Here is an 18,664-nt window from a genome sequence, read left to right on the forward strand (position 1 = left end):
TTACAAAGTAAAACTAGAATAATAACGTCTAACCCCCCTAAACAAGGTTTACATGTCCTATTTATAGAAAACAAGTCCTAAATAAAAAAGGAAACAAATTAAGGAAAGTTTTGTTCAAGTACGCGTATTCAATTCACGAGACCGACTTACGGACCGTCGATGGATCTACGGTCCGTAAGTCCCTTCCGTCCCTCGGGACTTAGAAAATATTTAAGCATCCAAAAATTAGCTTCTCTGAAGCAAACGACGGACCAGCAGTATGGACCGTAGATCGACCTACGGTCCGTCAATCCCCTCCGTAGCTCCATACTTAGAATCTTCAAAAATTAGGTACTAGAACCCTCGCAGTTTCACTCTACGGATCAACAGTACGGTCCGTAGATCAGTCTACGGACCGTCAATGGGCACCGTGGTTCCACACTTGGTCAGATTTCCCTGATACATTGTCCTCACTACCATGCTTGCTGATCTACGGTCATAACCTACGGACCGTGAATGGATCTACGGTCCATAGATCACCTCCGTGGATGCCCTTTTTCTGCAATTCCTTCAGCTGTTTCTAAAATTCCACGCCTGAACACCTTTCGTGCAAAACATGATAAAAACACATAAAAACCAATATAAAAGGGCCCTAGACACATACAACTTGTAAGTGAAATGTATTAGAAATACCGTAAACTCACAGTATATCATGGCCAAACGCCTACATAGTAACAAAACAACAGATAGTAACAAAACAATACTACAACAAAACTATACATAATCGAAGTACAAGAAACAACAGATAGTAACAATATTTAAAGGATACGAAACTACTAGAGTAATACTACGACTATTAGTACGAATGAATAGCAAGACAATGCACTCTTACCTATTAACCTTCTACCCTAATTCTTATCCTACACAACCTCTTATCTAAAGGTTATGGCCTCGATAAGCTAACATTGTGTCATGTCTTGTCTAATCACCTCTCCTTAATACATTTTTGTTCTACCTTTACTTCTCTTGAAGCCATCCATAGCCAAACTCTCACACCTCTGCATAGGGGCATTGACACATTTTCTCATCAATGCCTGAACTATCTCACCTTGCTTCCCGCATCTTGTCTTTTATCGAGCCACTCTCACCTTTTCTTGGATATCCTCATTTTAAATCCTATCTCTCCTAGTATGCCCACACATCCATCACAACTTTCTCATCTCTGTCACTTTCATCTTTTGTATGTGAGAGTTCTTGATTGGACAACATTTTCCCCATACAACCTAGTTGGTCTAACCACCACTTTGTAGAACTTGCCTTTCAAGTTTTGGTGGCATATTCTTATCACACAAGACTCCGGATGCGAGCGTCCGTTTCATCCACCCTGCACTAATATGGGGAGTGATATCCTCATCAATCTCCCCATTTTCGTAAATAGACTTGAAACTTCCTTTATTTTTGATAACCTATGTCTCAAGGCTCACTCCATGTCAGGTTCATGCTTTACTTCAATGAACATGCACTCTAAGTATTTTTTCTTGGTCCTGCTCAACCTGAACCCTTTAGATTTCAGGGTCTGTCTCCAAACCTCCAACATAGCGTTAATTCCACTACGAGTCTCGTTAATCAAAACTATGTCATCTGAAAATAACATACACCATAACACCTCGTGTTGAATGTGATATGTCGATGCATCCATCACAAGGCAAACTAAAATGGGCATATGGTTGATCCTTGGTACAACCCCTTTAAACTGAGAAGTGCTCCAAGTCTCCTTCCACTATCTTTATTGGATCTTGGCTCCATCATACATGTTCTTGATCACCCTAGTGTATGCCTCATGTACATCTCTAGCCTCCAAGCACCTCTATAGAATCTCGCAGGGGACTTTGTCATAAACCTTTTCTAGGTTGATGAACATCAATTAGACTTCAAATCCTTAATTTTTTGTTTGACATGAAACCTTGGAAATTAAGTAGTAAAGGAGAGAAAAATAAAATATTAATAAAAAAAAGATATGGCAAAAGAGAGTAATAGAAAAAATATTAACAGAGAAAAAAATAAGAGAACTAAAAAGTAAATATCAAAGTCGGCTACAGGGGATCGAACTCACACCAAATGCAAATTATGAACATGGGTGCCTACTGCACTATATGGCAAAATCTGAACAAAGTTATCAGGGAGATCCCATTTTAGTTGCTAGGAGAACGGTTTCACGTGCCCCACATTTCTTCAAGTGGATCTGCGCCTAAGAAGAAGAAAACAATCTTAAAGTAAGTTCACCGCCATTTGGTGCACTGTTTGGTTAGAAAGGAAACTTTAAAATATTTAACGGCAAATATAAAATGTAACTAGCCTTAAATGTAGGTCTATTCTTATGCTATTTTCTTGTTGTAGGCAGTCTATTGTAAATGATGAAAATGCTCCTCTAGACACTCTTAGCCTCCTACACAGCCTGTAGACCTTATAGCACGTTCTTAGTGCTTTTGCTTATCATAATACCTTACCATCATAATATTTTATTTTTCTAGGCTTTTCTTTGTCGCGGGGATATGATCCTCTACCATAAAGAGTTATTTCTTTCGTGATAGTAGTATCATGTTCCTTAGATATTTTTCTTGTTATTGTGAAGTGTACAGTAACTGGTGCTTGCTCTTAAGTATATAGCCATTTGACACCTGTTGCAGTTTTTTTTTTGGTTGAGAAAATCTTGACCTTTTAGCCAATATGTTGCCTCTATCTTTTTGATACATGCTTAATTTACCATAGATTGGATCAGATATTATTTCCCTGTTTTGATCAGTGGCACTTCTTTCATTGTTGTTCTTTGAATTAGGATCCTAAGTTTCAGCCAGAAATGTCAAGTACCTATCAACCTGTGAAGTGCAATGTTAATTGTACCTGCAACAATGACAGAGAGCAATGTATTTATGAAAGGCAATATGCTGAGATGAGCTCTAGTAGTGGAGTGCTTGGAGAGGACATTGTGTCCTTTGGGAACCAAAGTGAGTTGGCACCCCATCGAGCTGTTTTTGGATGTGAAAATCTGAAAACTGGTGATCTTTACAGCCAACACGCTAATGGTATAATGGGCTTAGGTCAAGGGGATCTAAGTATAGTGGATCAATTTGTCGAGAAACATGTGATTAGTGATTCGTTCTCCTTGTGTTATAGTGGAATGGATTTCGGTGGTGGTGCAATGGTTCTTGGAGGAATAAACCCTCCTTCTGAGATGGTTTTTACCCATTCAGATCCTCTACGCAGGTATGTATTTTATATATTTGTCTTAAAGACAGGAATTTAGGTGTTATAACAAATACACTTGATAAATCTTATGCATTTACTCTAGTCTCGGATGGCAACAATCTATATTACAATATTGAGCTGAAGGGGATACATGTCGCTGGGAAGGCACTGAATCTTAATCCACAGAGTTTTGATGGAAAACATGGGACTGTGCTTGATAGTGGTACCATTTACGTTTACCTTCCAGAAGCTGCATTTGTGGCCTTCAAGAGTGTTGTATGTTTTCTAAATTACATGCTATTACATCTATCATTTCATGATGCACTCTGCCAGAGACAAGTAGTGGTGAAATATTGCATGCTTGTGGCTAGAAGAGTGGGGTGAAGAAATCAAATCCGTGAAAGCTGAGTTTCATTTGAATGACGTGTTTATGCTTAATGCCTTTATGATTGTTGATGTCCTTTTTTGTGTCAATTTTGCTTGAGTACAAGTTACACCACGATTGGTGGAAGTGGAACAAACAATTGCATAATAGTCTGAACAGGGGTTAGCATAGTTAGTGTATACCTGTTAATATGTGGGATTCAAACTAAAGCCTCATAGTTACACAAGTATTAGGCTAAGGCTTAAATGCTTACAACATAACTTTGAAGGGGAAAATAAAGCATCCAAGAGTTTTGTGATCCTAAAATTCAAAAAACTCATTTATCCATTTATTTTTTCTTGCGATGCAGCATCTTATAGGTATGTTAGTAGCTACTTATTGTAGTTGTTTTTTCTCCGTAACATACAACTTTTTCTTCAAATTAGCTCACTAGAAAGAACTTTTGAAAACCTTCTTTTAATATATACTTGAAAGTTCCTCAAAATCTTTGATTATTTTAGTTCCTCATTATTCTTATTCGATTTGTTACTTCGTGTAAATGTAAAAAGTGGAGTTATGGACTCCTAACAATGTACTACCAATAGGTAATGGATGCATTGTCGAACTTTGTAGTAAAGACAATTTATTTTCTTTCTGAATTGAAGTGCTGAAAATATTATTTTAGGTCATGAAAGAACTTCATTCCTTAAGAGAGATCGAAGGGCCTGACCCGAACTATAAATATATATGCTTTTCTGATGCTGGAAGGTAATAAATTAGTACATAAATGTTATATCATTATTTTTTCTTTTATTTATTTTTGGTGTCACAAGTTGTACTAAGTGTCTTGTATATTTCAGTGACGTGTCACAACTTTCAAAATCATTTCCATTTGTTGACATGGTATTCAGCAATGGAAAGAAACTATCTCTCACACTTGAAAACTACTTATTCAGGGTAGGCATCTTATTCACATAACCTTGCCTTTACAATCTGTATCTCCTTTTGGCTTCAGCTCTCCTAGCCGTTCCAAATTTTTGATAAGTGGCTGTAACTCCATTTTCGTTGTGTGTTTCTACATTGACTAATTTTTCCCCTTCTCTTAATTGTATTGTAAATGCTATAACTTCATGATTGTAGCTTTCAAAGGTGCTGGGGCCTACTGCTTTGGAATTTTCCAGAATGGGAAGGACCCAACTACTCTTCTTGGAGGTATGTAAATCCCTTTATTTCTATCAAGGATATATATCTTTTAGCATCTTGGAAAATTTCTTCCGCCACAATCTGCTTAGTTATATAATCTTTAAGACTTTAACATGTGTGCTTTTCGCTTATATTGCACCAGGAATTATTGTCCGCAACACTGTTGTAAGCTACGATCGTGAAAATGCAAGGATTGGTTTTTGGAAAACTAATTGTTCTAAGTTATGGGACACACTTAATGTATCTTCCTCACCTCCACATCCATCACTGCCCTCGGGCATGGACAACACAAACTCCACTGCATATATGACTCCAGCATTGGCACCTAGTGAACCTTTGGAATATTATGCACCTGGTAAGAAACTGTTCTCCAGGCTAATATCTTTTGTCACCGTTAGTATGATTTTCTGTCATGTTTTTATCCAGTTTTGCAGTGGGTCTGGCTTTATTTAAGTAATTGCACTAGGGCGATTCAGATCTTTTTCCCCTAACTTTTGAATCCAATAGGGTTTCTGATTTTTTTTTTATAGTGAAAATGGAGAATCAAATTTAGAATTGTACCATGTTGGTTTTTTTCTATGTTACCTAAGATTAGGTCACCTTTCAAGATTTCATATGCTCCCTTTGGTTTTGGTCATGAATGTTCCTGTATTTACAAATGTTAGCTTTCAGAATGACATTTGAGCATGAGTTTCTGTATTGTTTTATTAATGTCTTGTATTCATCTATTTCCTTAGCGCTCCAAACTTCTTGGGAGGTACCTGCTAGAATAGAGTGTCTTAACCTTTTTTGACCCAAGTAAACATTCTTTATTGACGGAAATTACAGTTTTATGGAGTACAATAGTTACTGCAAGATAGCATGTGTTACATTATGCAACCATCTTCAATACCCTCTCAATTGATAATTCCTTATTATTTGTCAAGAGCTTTCACTTTGTTCATTTACTGATTTGGTGTAGACAGGAAATTCCTTGTTGCAAAGATGGTTGGGACAATGAATTAAGGGTTATAGAAAAGTTTCAAAATTAGGTATTGGTGACTCAAGTTTTAATTATTGAGTAGAGGTGATAATTTTTAAATTAAGAATTAAGGGGTTGAATTTTTCATCCCTAAGTTTTTTTATTTTACACTTTAATCCATCTAATATAAAACCCTAAATAATAAGAAATGGAGGGAAAAAAGGGTACCAACGGCTCACTTTTTCCTTTTTCTCTCTTGCTTATTCTTCCATTGTTGGGGACCATTGTTGCTGCTCTTCTTCTTCTCCATCATCATTCTTCTTCTTCTTCTTGTTCATCACTATCTTCTTCTGGTTGTTCATCATTTTTTTCTTATTCAATTGATATTCACATTGTACTGCTGCTTTCAGACCAATTTTCATTCATATATAATTGAACATTACATCATAGGTGATTTTGGTAAGTAAACTAATTATTTTTACGTTAATTTTTCATTTTGATAGTTTGAGTGTTTCTTCAAAATTTTACAGCCGCGTATCCAACAAGTAAGTCATCTATTACAATAGATAGATTATCTGTTGGATACATATTACAGTACCCTATCAAGCTGGGACTGAACCAGAAGCTTCTCCCAACAGATAAGTCATTTATTGCAACTGATGCGTCATCTGCTGCACCAGATGACTCATCTGTTGCAACAGAGGGCCTACCTGTTGGATACATATTACAATATCAGACCACGCTGGGAAAGAACCAGAAGCTTGTCACAACAGATGAGCCATTTATTGCAACATATAAGCCATCTGCTGCACCAGAGGACTCATCTGTTGCAACATATGGCTTACCCGTTGAATACATGTTACAGTACCAAGCCAAACTAGGACAAAACCAGAAATTTGTCCAAACAGGTAAGTCGTATATTGCAACATATCAATTACTTGTTCCAACAAATCAATTATTTGTTGCAACACATGACTCATTTGTTAAAACAATTGACTTACATGTTGGATAAGCCTCTGGTTCTGGACATGTATCCAACAAGTGAATTATCTGCTGCAACGGATGACCTTACTTGTTGCAATAGATGATTGACTTGTTGGGACAATGATTGTGCATATGATTTTAACTGTATATAACCACTCAACTTTACTATACAATCGTTATTAAATATTTTTTAATAAAATTCCTTTTAGGTACCATTTAATGGAAGAATCAATAACAATAGCTGTTGATTGTTATGGTGAATGGATTGAGAAGAACAATCGATTTATTTGGCGTTGGAAGGATGGTGACATGTCAGAGTCAGTATTGATGACCGTCCAAAGGGATATTTTGTATAATGATTTTGTGAACTCAATCATTAGCTATTGTGGACTAAATTGTCAACCAAATGATCTTGTCATCAATTACATGCACAAGTGTTTTGAAAATCAGAGGGTCCTGCCTTTTAAGATATGCAATCAACTTCGTTTGGGTGCTTATCTGAGTGATGCAACTAGGTTCATTTTAAGGGTGTACGTTGTTGAAAAACCGATAGAGAATGAAAATGTAGAATAAGACCAACAAAATCTGTTAAATGATGAATTGAATGGGATGAACATGAATATTTCAGATGATGAGATTGGACATGATGTGGAGGAGGACCAAACACCTACACCTATTATTGATATAGGGGGCAGTTCTCAGTTAAAACAGTTGAACAATCTTCAAGATGATGAGACAGGTTTTTACTTTGGAATGACATTCAAGAACAAAGAAGAACTAGTCACTTCATTGCATATTGCTTGCTTGAAAAAAAAATCAGACTTGCAAAGGTGATTAATTCGCGTAGTGTGTATTGTTTTAAATGTGCACATCCAGAGTGCAAGTGGTGGTTGAGGGCTGTGAAATTCATAAGTTCTGACAGATTTTGTATTAAAATTTATAAAAAGTATCACACATGTGGTTCAGAGCATATTACGAGTCATAATCCACATGGCATAGCAAAAGTCCTTGGTAAATACTTCAAAAATAGTTTTCCTAATGGTAAAGGTCCATCTACAAGAGATATGACCAATCAACTCAGTACAGAATTGGATTGTAAGGCGAGTTATTGGAAGATATATAAGGGTAGGGAGATTGTAAAGTCTTTGGTTAGGGGAACACATGAGCACGGGTATGAAGTGCTTGATGCATACCGCTATATGCTTGAGTCCGCAAATCCAGAAAGTAAGACCGCATTGCAGGTTGATGAAAATGGAAAGTTCAAGTACTTTTTTGTAGCCTATGCGGCTTTGATTCAAGGTTTTCAACAATTGAGAAAAGTCATAGCCATTGACGGGACATTCTTGAAGAGCAAGTATGAAGGAGTTTTACTATCGGCGGTGGCGCAAGATGCAGAGAATCATATTTTTCCGGTGACTTTTTGTGTAGTGGATAAAGAATGTGATGCCTCATATCAATTATTTTTTTTGAACAAATGAGAAGTTATGTAGATGATACCGATGAGCTGTACATAATTTCTGACAGGCATTCAAGTATTCGAAAGATGGTTTCAATTGTGTATCCATCAGCTCATAATGGTTGTTGCATGAGGCACCTTGGAGAAAATATTCAAAACAATTTTCACAATGCAAAGGTCGTATCTCATTTTTATAATGCACCGAAAGCGTACAATAAAATTGAGTTCTATGACCATTTCAATCAGATAAGGGATATGGTACCCAAGGCAGCCGAACATCTCGAATCAGTTGGATTTCATAGATGGAGCAGGGCATTTTGCCCGGGAAATAGGTACAATATTATATATTAAGTATCTTGTTTAAGTTTAATATAATTATATATCTTATTAAGTTATTTTTTTTTATAGGTATAATATTATGACCTCAAACATTGCTGAATCTGTGACTGCAATGTTTGAAGTTGTAAGAGAATTTCCTATCATCGCTTTATTTGATGAAATAAATATGAGATTTGCAAAATTATTTCACGAGAGGCGTATGGAGTTGGTCAACTCACCAAACATACTTGTTCGTTCAATGGAAAAATAAATATCAAAGAATATCAATTTGGGAAATAAGTTATTGGCCTATCAAATAGCCAATTACAAGTTTAGTATCAACGGTCATGGTGATGTTGCCACGGTCGATCTTCAAAGAAGAACGTGCACATGTAGGGTTTTTGACTTGGACAAAATACTTTGTCCACATGCTATGGCAGCGCTTCGATCCCAATATGGTGCACATTTTGGAAATTAGATCTATGAGTACTCGTCTTCATATTATTTGGTGGAAAAATACATAATTGCATATTGTGAGGAAATTAATTCGGTGCCTCTTGAAGATTCTTGGATTGTTCCTTTGGAGATTTTGGAGAGAGAAATACCTCCTCCATATGTTGACCCAAGCAAACCGGGAAGAAGGCGAACGAAGAGGAGGCGTGGAGTCGGGGAATCATTTCCAATAAGAAAAAATAAGTGTTCAATATGTAAAAATATTGGACACAAGAGAACAACAAAGGCGAACGAAGAGGAGCCGTGGAGTCGGGGAATCATTTCCAACAATAAAAAATAAGTGTTCAATATGTAAAAATATTGGACACAAGAGAACAACATGCCCGGTTCGAAATGCTCCATAATTATTTTTTGAGAAAGACTCCATAATTATTGTAATAGTGAAATAGCTATTTTGTACTTAGTTATGAATTTGATAATTTTAATTCATTTTGGTTAATTTTGTATGTTCATATTTATTATATAAAATATATTAGTTATGCTCATCCGTTGCAACAAACTTTGCATATTTTGCGTTAGATGCATTATCTATTGCATTATTTATTGCAACAGATAATTCATCTGTTGAAAATAATCAAATAAATATGATCATCTGTTGTAACAATTATAGGAATCTATTACAACAAATATCTAATAGGCCAAACACATATACAGCCCCTCAAACTTGCCCTCATTTTTCATTTTGACACTCCAACTTAGCCTTGTTCCTATTTTAACCCTTAAACTCCATTTTTTCTGTACCATTTAAACACTTATACTAATTTTTATGATTTGTTTTATTTATGTTGTTCAATTGCAATTTCTTATTTTAAAAAAATAGACGTGTGCATGTTAATTAAAAAATTAAACATTCGCGAACGAACATAAAAATTTTCAAACAATAATATTATTTTTTGTATATTTCTCTGTATTTTTGCATGAAAATAAATTGACGAAAGTTCTTTGATTTTCTTTCTTAAACATTCAATTAAATTAAATAACACTACTTATTTATTTTTCTTATCATCTAGGCTATCTAAATTTAACGCAAATACTCACTTTAATTTTAATATAAATCAATACGAATAAAAAAACTCATCTTCAAAAAGACTCGACTGACTTTGTTAATAACACTACTAAAAAAAGACTCTTGTTCATTGCTAATAACACTACTAAACAATGTTACAACTCGACTGACTTTGTTATAAGGTTGTCAGTGATTTTAAAGAAAGAAAACCAACACAATTTCGTCGGTTATTTTGCACACAAAAATACATAACACTCTTAAAAAAGAAATTATTATTTTTTAAAAAGAATTATTTTTTGTTAATTTTTAATTTTTTAACTAAAATTAAATGACACATGTCGATTTAAAATAAGAAGTTGCAATTGAAGAATATATATAAAAATAAATAAATCATAAAAATAGTATTTCGTGTTAAAATGGAACATAAAAAATGGAGTTCAAGGGTTAAAATGAAACAAGACTAAGATAAAATGCCAAAATGAAAAATGTGAACAAATTAGTGGGGGCTGTATATGTGTTTGGCCTATCTAATATGTATTATCTGTTGCAATAGATGACCCATCCAATGGAAATAATCAAGCATATATGCTCATCTGTTGCAATGGATGCTTCATCTGTTGCAATATATGAGCATCAATTGCAACAAATGAACATATATGTTTGATCATTTTCAATCGATTCTATATATATTTGATATGAAATGCTTCATTAACCCATAATTAGTGATAAATAAAGTTATTTAATTATAATTATCTTTTAATTAATAAGTTCAATTGCATTTTCAATGTATTGTAGAATAATTACATGATCAAGTAATTGTATTCATCTTATATAAAGTGATCAATTGATTATTTTGATATGAAATGCTTCATTAGTCTATAATTAATGATAGATAAAGTTATTTAATTATAATTACCTTTTAATTAATAAGTTCAATTACATTTTTGATGCATTATAGAGTAATTACATGATCAGCTAACTGTATTAGTCTTAAATAAAATGATCAATTGATTATTTTGATATGAAATGCTTCATTAGTCTATAATTAATGATAGATAAAGTTATTTAATTATAATTATCTTTTAATTAATAAGTTCAATTGCATTTTCAATGTATTGTAGAATAATTACATGATCAAGTAATTGTATTCATCTTATATAAAGTGATCAATTGATTATTTTGATATGAAATGCTTCATTAATTCATAATTAGTGATAAATAAACTTATTTAATTATAATTACCTTTCAATTAATAAGTTCAATTACATTTTTGATGCATTATAGAGTAATTACATGATCAGCTAACTGTATTAGTCTTAAATAAAATGATCAATTGATTATTTTGATATGAAATACTTCTTTAACCCATAATTAGTGATAAATGAAGTTACAATAGATAACCCATCTGTTACAATAGATAGCCCATCTCTTGAAAATAATCAAATAAATATGATCATTTGTTGCAACAAATATAGAAATCTGTTACAACAAATGTCTAATATGTATTATCTGTTGCAATAGATGATCCATCCGTTGAAAATAATCAAGCATATATGCTCATCTGTTGCAATGGATGATTCATCAATTGCAATAGATGAGTTGCAACAGATTATAACCTGCTGCAACATCTGTTTCGATAGTATAATTTAACATTTTACAAATCTAAGAATAAAATAGAATTTATGATAAAATAATTGAACATCTATATAATATAAAATATTGTCATCGGTAATTACAAAATATGATTAACTAAATATGTTAAGTGTTCATGAATTACAATTCATATAAAATTATCTAGCTTACAAAATAAAATTCATGATAAAATAACTGGACATCTATTAAATATATAATATTGTCATCAGAAATACAAAATATCAGGTTCTTCACCTTACAAAATATGACTTCAGCAACCCATATCCTCTACAACTTCTGCTGCTCTTGTATGGCTCCTGATGATGACTCAACATTGCAAGGAAGAGGAGTAGTTGCAATTTGTTGTCTCTTTTTCATATTTGATAATATCTTGGAAATTAATTTTCTTCTCCTCTTAATCTTTAATGGCGTGAATGGCTTCGAAATTTTTCTTGATGGAATAACACCTCTCTTAGATATCAATTTCTTAACAGCACTAGTAAGAGCATCAAGAGACTTCTTCACATTTTTACTAGTAGATATTTACTGAGCCTCTTTGTTGTTGAATTCTTCACATTTACATACAGAACATGAGCTAGAAGAAGGAGCAAAAGATGTGGTATATCCACTGAAAGGGGTGAATCCACCATATATACCACCAACATCATCAACATGCTCACCACCACTTTTAGCACCAACATCACCAATATTAACATCAACATCAACACCAACATCTATTGCAACATCCTCAGCATCACCAGAAACAATAGGTGCTTCCCTTTTGATCGTTGTTGCTCCAGCCAATTCTTTTTTAGCAGATCCACTGTAGGGTCTGATTTTGTGTCAATAATTTCTAGAGTTAAAAGAATGGCATTTGCAACTCTTGCTCTGTGGGGACAAGCCATGAATGTACAATCTATAAACAAAAGTAGTTTATATTAAAACTAATCTATAAATTATAATAGATAAAATATTTATTGTAATATTTACCTATATATTTTATTTCAAACAGATGACCCATATGTTGCAACAGATGGGCCATTTATTGGCAGAAAGCAAAACAATAGCAAATGATCAAATTTTCTTACAACAGATGACTCATATGTTGCAGCAGATATGTCATCTGTGGGAAGTAAGCAAAACAGTAGCAAGCTATTGAGATTTCGTCCAATAGATGACCCATCTATTGCAACAGATCAGTAAACTGTTGGACGAAAGCAAAACATCAACAAAAATTGAGATTTCGTCCGATATATGACCTATCTGTTGCAAATAGGTCATCTGTTGAACCTAAATAAAACAACAACAAATGATTAAGTTTTCATCCAATAAATGACATATCTATTGCAACAGATCAATCATCTGTTGGGCAAAAGCAAAACAGTAGCAAACTCTTATGTTTTCTTCCAACAGATGACCCATCTATTGCAATAGATGACTATAGATGAGTCATATATTGGAAGAAAACTAAACGAAAGAAAAATAGATAATTAGTTAATTTAAATAAATATTATTCTATAGAAGACTTACTATATCATGAGGAGGATCGAAGAGATCAACGAAATTTATTTTTGGGTTGTTCTTGGCAGAAAACCACCTAAGAATCCTTGGTTGAGAAATTTCTTTCGAGTAATCATTGAATTGCTTCTTGAGGTAAGGTATTGCTTTAAATGCCCAAGACTAAAAATATAAAGATGATGAAAGTAAAAATTTAAAATAATTATTCAATAACACAAATAAATAAAATACTAAAATTAGAGGTGAAGTTTACCATGAAAGCCTAAGAAAAGCCATATAAATTGTTCGTTTTAGGTGATAACTTTGACAAAAAATACTCGACAGTCACGAAATATCTATTATTACCCCATGGGTAATTGTTAAATGCATCCAAATCTTGAGCAAGCACAAACAAACTAAGATCTATGACATTGTTGATGTCTTTAGCCCATAAAATGGCATGCACAAACCAAACTAAGCACAATCGCTCTTTGTGCTTCTTCAAAACCTTTTTGTCTCTGGAGATCTTCTATCAAATCTTTGGCTTTATAACTAGGTCCAATAATAGCCAATAACTCATTTTTATTATTTAGTTTTTCTTTGCCTTTGTTGGTTTTGGTGTTGACTGTCTTGACTGGCTTTTACCTTTCTTGCCAACCTTGAGTGATTTAGATATCTTTTTTCTCTTGGCTTTCTTAAGCGTGCAACTTTAGGAAGAGGTTCAGAAGGAGGATGACATCTCAGTCCAGTCACTATGGCAAATTCTTTCATGCCAAAACAAACCGCCACAATAGTTTATCCAAATCTCATCCATTTTCTTGTTCTTATCCTCCAAAGCATCATCATCATCTCCACTATACTTGATCCTGCGCTTGAGAAGATCATACACCATGCTCATTTGAAAACGTGCATTGTTAGCCTCCGGCAGGTCAAGAAAGTATCCAAAACAACTAGACTTAAAGAAATCCTCCAACTTTTCATTCATCAATATCGTTCTAAAAGCATCAAATTTGGCTCCCATGGCTGATTTTACAACAAAATGACATGCCAAATTTGTAGGGTCATCTATAGGCATCTCTACCTGAAACTTGTCAATATTAAAAGTTTTGACAACATCTTCATCTCCTTCCTCACTTTCAATATCATCTCCTTCATCACTTGCACTTTCATCTCTATGCTCTTAATCTCCTTCCTCACTTTCTTTTTCACCTTCCTCCTCATCTTCTTTATCATTTTCAGTTTCTTCATCATCTCCATCTTCATCATTTATTTCCTTTCCTTCTTCATTTTTATTTTTATCTTCCTCCTCTACAATTTCCATATTTTCATTCTGTTTTTGTACAACAAGTTCTTCTAATGGTGTTTGTACTTTAGCTACTGTACGTGATTTATCAAAGACTGATTCACTTATTTTTCTTTTGGAAACCATTTTATCTACAAATAGAAAAAATGAAAAAACTTACAATCAATTGTGCATCATTAAAAAAAAAGATAGCAATAAATTTAGTATTTAAGTATGTTTGACCTTTTGTTGGTCAATATAGTCACCAATAGTTAATTCAAAACTTAAAGGATACCTTTCCTACAATTTTCTCAAGTTACCTTACTTGTCTATGATTAACTTCAAAAATAAAATCAAGTGAATCTCAATTATTTAAATTTGTATTCCACGTGAATCAAAATTAGAGTAAAATATGCACTAAAATAACCATAAAAAATTGGATCAAAACTCCATCAGAAAATTGACCAAAACATACCAAATCAATTGTAAAAACTGCACCAAAACAACTTTGAATGGACAAGACAATGGAAACTATATTAGAACTGCACTAAAACAACAAGAACTGAACAAAACTGATATCAAAACAACCACAAAATTTTAACCAAAACTGCATCAAGACAGCAGCAAAAAAAATGCACAAATTGGCAGCAAAAACTGCACTAAATTAGCTATCAAAACTGGAAAAAAAATTGCAGCAATATCTACACTAAACCAACAGCCAAAACTTACCAAAACTGCAGCAATATCTAGACTAAACCAACAACCTAAACTGACCAAAATTGCACTAAAGCATCTGCTAAAACTACAGCAAGCAGCAAAATACTATACAAAAGTGATAATAAAAAGGCCCAAGATAACATTTTGATAAACTAAAAAGAATGAAATCAATAAAAAAACTTAAACTAAAAAGCTCTAATTTTTTAACGGAAAACATCTACAACGATTTGTTCATTCCAGCATTTCTTTAAAAAATGAACTAAAAACCCCTAAATTTTTTCAAAAAAAATAAAGATTTACCCGCAAATCGATGTTCCCTTTGCTGGTTGAATAGATGAATCAAAAGCTGAAAAGTTAGGCGTCGGAAGTTGAAAGTTGTCGGAGAAACCGGTTGGAAGAACGGAGCAATTTCAATTTTTTAGAAGATCGTCGTTTGCTCAAGAGAGGAGAACGTGTTTGAGAGAGAGGGAGTGAAAAGTTTATTTATTTAGTGTGTGGATTGTTTTGTATTTATAAAAAGATTATAAGTTTTTGAAAATATTAATTGAGTCTCCAATTAACTTAATCAACTATTTAAGTGTCTTTGACCTTTTGTTTGGTCAACATTGTCACCAATAGTTAATTCAAGACTTAAAGGATACCTTTCCTTCAATTTTCTCAAGATGGTTAGATTTTGGGAGGTGTAACCGTACTACAACAATTTTGTCAGTCAACACCATCTAGGTGTATATCAATGCAAAATTTGACTTATCATAGAAAAGGGAAAAAAAGAATGGTGATTGTAAGTGTTGCAATCGAGGGTGATATTTATGTTTTGTCTCGAGCCAAATGACTGGTATAACTTTGACAAATGACATGCATGAGAGTTTGTTGTCTTAAGACCTTAAAGGTTGAAATTAAGAACTTTTATACTTTTTTGGTGCAAAATTTCCTCCTGCATAGCTGAAGCATTTAGGAAATTAATTTTTTATGGATATGATAGAGGCTAGCATCTGGTGTCTTTATGTGATAAGAAGATGCCACTAAAAATAAAAGGTAAGTTCTAAAGAGTAGTGGTTACCGACTTTGTTATATGGGGTAGAGTGTTGCCAGTCAAGAACTCTCATGTCCAGAAGATGAAAGTTGTGAAAATGAGGATGTTGAGATGGATGTGTGGGTTTACTATGAGAGATATGATCAGAAATAAAGATATTCGGAGAAAGGTGGAAGTAGCCTCCGTAGAGGAAAGGATGCAGCAGGCGAGACTGAGATGATACTTATCCATAAAATATTGTTTTCTTAATAATTGCAACATTCTTTGCCAACTATATTTATTGTTTAGTGCTACCCCATTAACATTGCCTTGTTTTTGAGGGTTCAAGCTTGTTGATGTCTGTCGTTGTAACAACCATATTCTTGTTAGTTCTAGTTTTTGATATCTATCTTCATTTGTTTATTGTGTTTTGGCTACTGCGCTATTCTGTTGCTGTTCATATTCTTTTCTTGTAGGCTTTGCATTGGTTCTCCTATTAGTTGTAATGTTTTCGTCATTGTTTTCTTCCTCTTTACACCTGAAATTGTTACACTTGAGCCGGGTCTTCTAGAAACAGCCTCTTTATCTCCACGAGGTAGTGGTAAGTCCTAAACTGGACCCTCCCCAGACCCCACTTGTGGGATTTCACTTGGTATGTTGTTTTTGTTGCTACCCCATTAACAGCAGAGTGCATATGTGAGGCACACACTTGGTTCTTGGACTAAAGCCCAACTTTGAGGTTTAAGTATGCTTCAAGTGAGCCTTCAATAACCATTGTTCCACAGAAGAAATAATCTGTTAGCCACCTTCAGGGACTCTCCCTGGCTTCTCCAAGAAGAAACATTTTGACGCATGCTGTGACCCTCCATTTTTTCTCTCGCAATGTTGCTACTATTTCTGTTGTTGCAACTGGTTGATCAAATCTACAACACCAATCATATGAGCCCTCATATTCTTCTCTCTACTTCTTTGCCAGAAACAGAGAAGATGGTGTCCTCAGTTTGATCATCGTCTTGGCATATCCCTCTTATAATTTGACTCCTTCCCATAAATTGGGAACAATTTACTAAATGCATAGCAAGTTGACGTGTACTGGCACTTTTTCCCATCAAATTACACCTTTTCCCTCATATTTAGGAAGGGTCCTGTGCAAGATTCAGTGAGTACTAAACCAAGTTATTTCCGGTGCAGATACTTTTGATTGTTATCACCTTCATCTTTTATCTCACTTGGCAGGGGAAATCAAAATTGGGCTAATATCATTTGATATGTCACTGAGCATTGATAACTCGGAATTGAAGCCTCATGTTCCAGAACTTGCCCATTTCATTGCACAAGAGTTGGATGTTTACGTTTCACAGGTAGATTGTTTTAATAATGACAATTTTGCATAACCCAAATTACTTGTGCAACTTCTTTCTTTTTTTTTGCATGACCCAGAGTTGTCCGAGGCTGATGTCATCTAAAACTGAACATCCCCTCCTTTTAAGTTACTGAACTGCACTAGTGTGTTAATTTTGTTCAATGTGATGAAGTCACTTATGATACCTTGCAGGTTCACTTGATGAACTTTTCAACAAAAGGAAATGATTCCCTCATTAGATGGGCCATCTTTCCTGCAGGATCTGCCGATTACATGTCACATACCACTGCAATGGTAACTCTCAATTTTAGAATGTGTAAGGACTATATCTTGAATCGAAGATCGTTTGCTTAATCCATATCTATTTGCAGGAAATAACTAGCCGATTAGCTGGTGATCGTCTTCATCTTCCAGATACATTTGGAAGCTACAAATTAGTCAAATGGGACATTGAACCCTTACAGAAAAGGTATAAGCAAAATCTATTCTTTGCATCTTCATAACTATTGCATAGCTATGCTGTATATATTGTTAGCATCATCTCGGTGCATCATTAATGAAATTATCCCGATTTGTCAAAACATATGCCTTCTGAATTCACAAGGCAAAACAAATCACCACAGTGGAGTTCTGATGGGAAAAACTTGCTTGTGTTTCTGATATATACAACTCAAAAAGTTTCATCTTTTCATCTAGCCAAAAAATACATTTATATATCAAGTTTCTGAAATTGTGGAACATGAGTTATTCTGCATTGGATGGCATGGGTCAACTGCTTTCAAGGATAATGATAGGTAGGTGATGATTTTTCTTTTAATCATATAACTTGTGTTTGGGGTGTGACTGTTGACTGATTCTTCAGCAGTCTTTTTATGGTCCTAATTTTTAGTTAAGTTTTACTAAGTCAATTAGATAGTTACTGTTAGTGGGCATGTTGTTGGCAGCAGTTTACCTCAGCAGAACCACTTTTGCTTTAGTTCCTAGTTTTTAGGTTTATTTGTTAAGTTGTAAGCCTATATAATGGCACTAGGTTATCTGATTTTAAGTACTGGAATTGAGAGATTAAGAAACAACGAGTCTCTTTTCTGTTTCAGCGCTTTGTCTACACTTTCTCTCTTCTTTATTCCAACA

General features: G+C 34.0%; 1 pseudogene; it reads left to right on the forward strand.

Annotated features, from left to right (window-relative positions):
* The window catches only part of LOC102605268 (aspartic proteinase-like protein 2), a 35,840-nt pseudogene that overhangs the window by 7,888 nt on the left and 9,288 nt on the right, over positions 1-18,664 (forward strand).

The sequence above is a fragment of the Solanum tuberosum genome, unplaced genomic scaffold (genome assembly GCF_000226075.1).
Source record: "Solanum tuberosum cultivar DM 1-3 516 R44 unplaced genomic scaffold, SolTub_3.0 scf00045, whole genome shotgun sequence".
Classification (NCBI taxonomy): domain Eukaryota; kingdom Viridiplantae; phylum Streptophyta; class Magnoliopsida; order Solanales; family Solanaceae; genus Solanum; species Solanum tuberosum.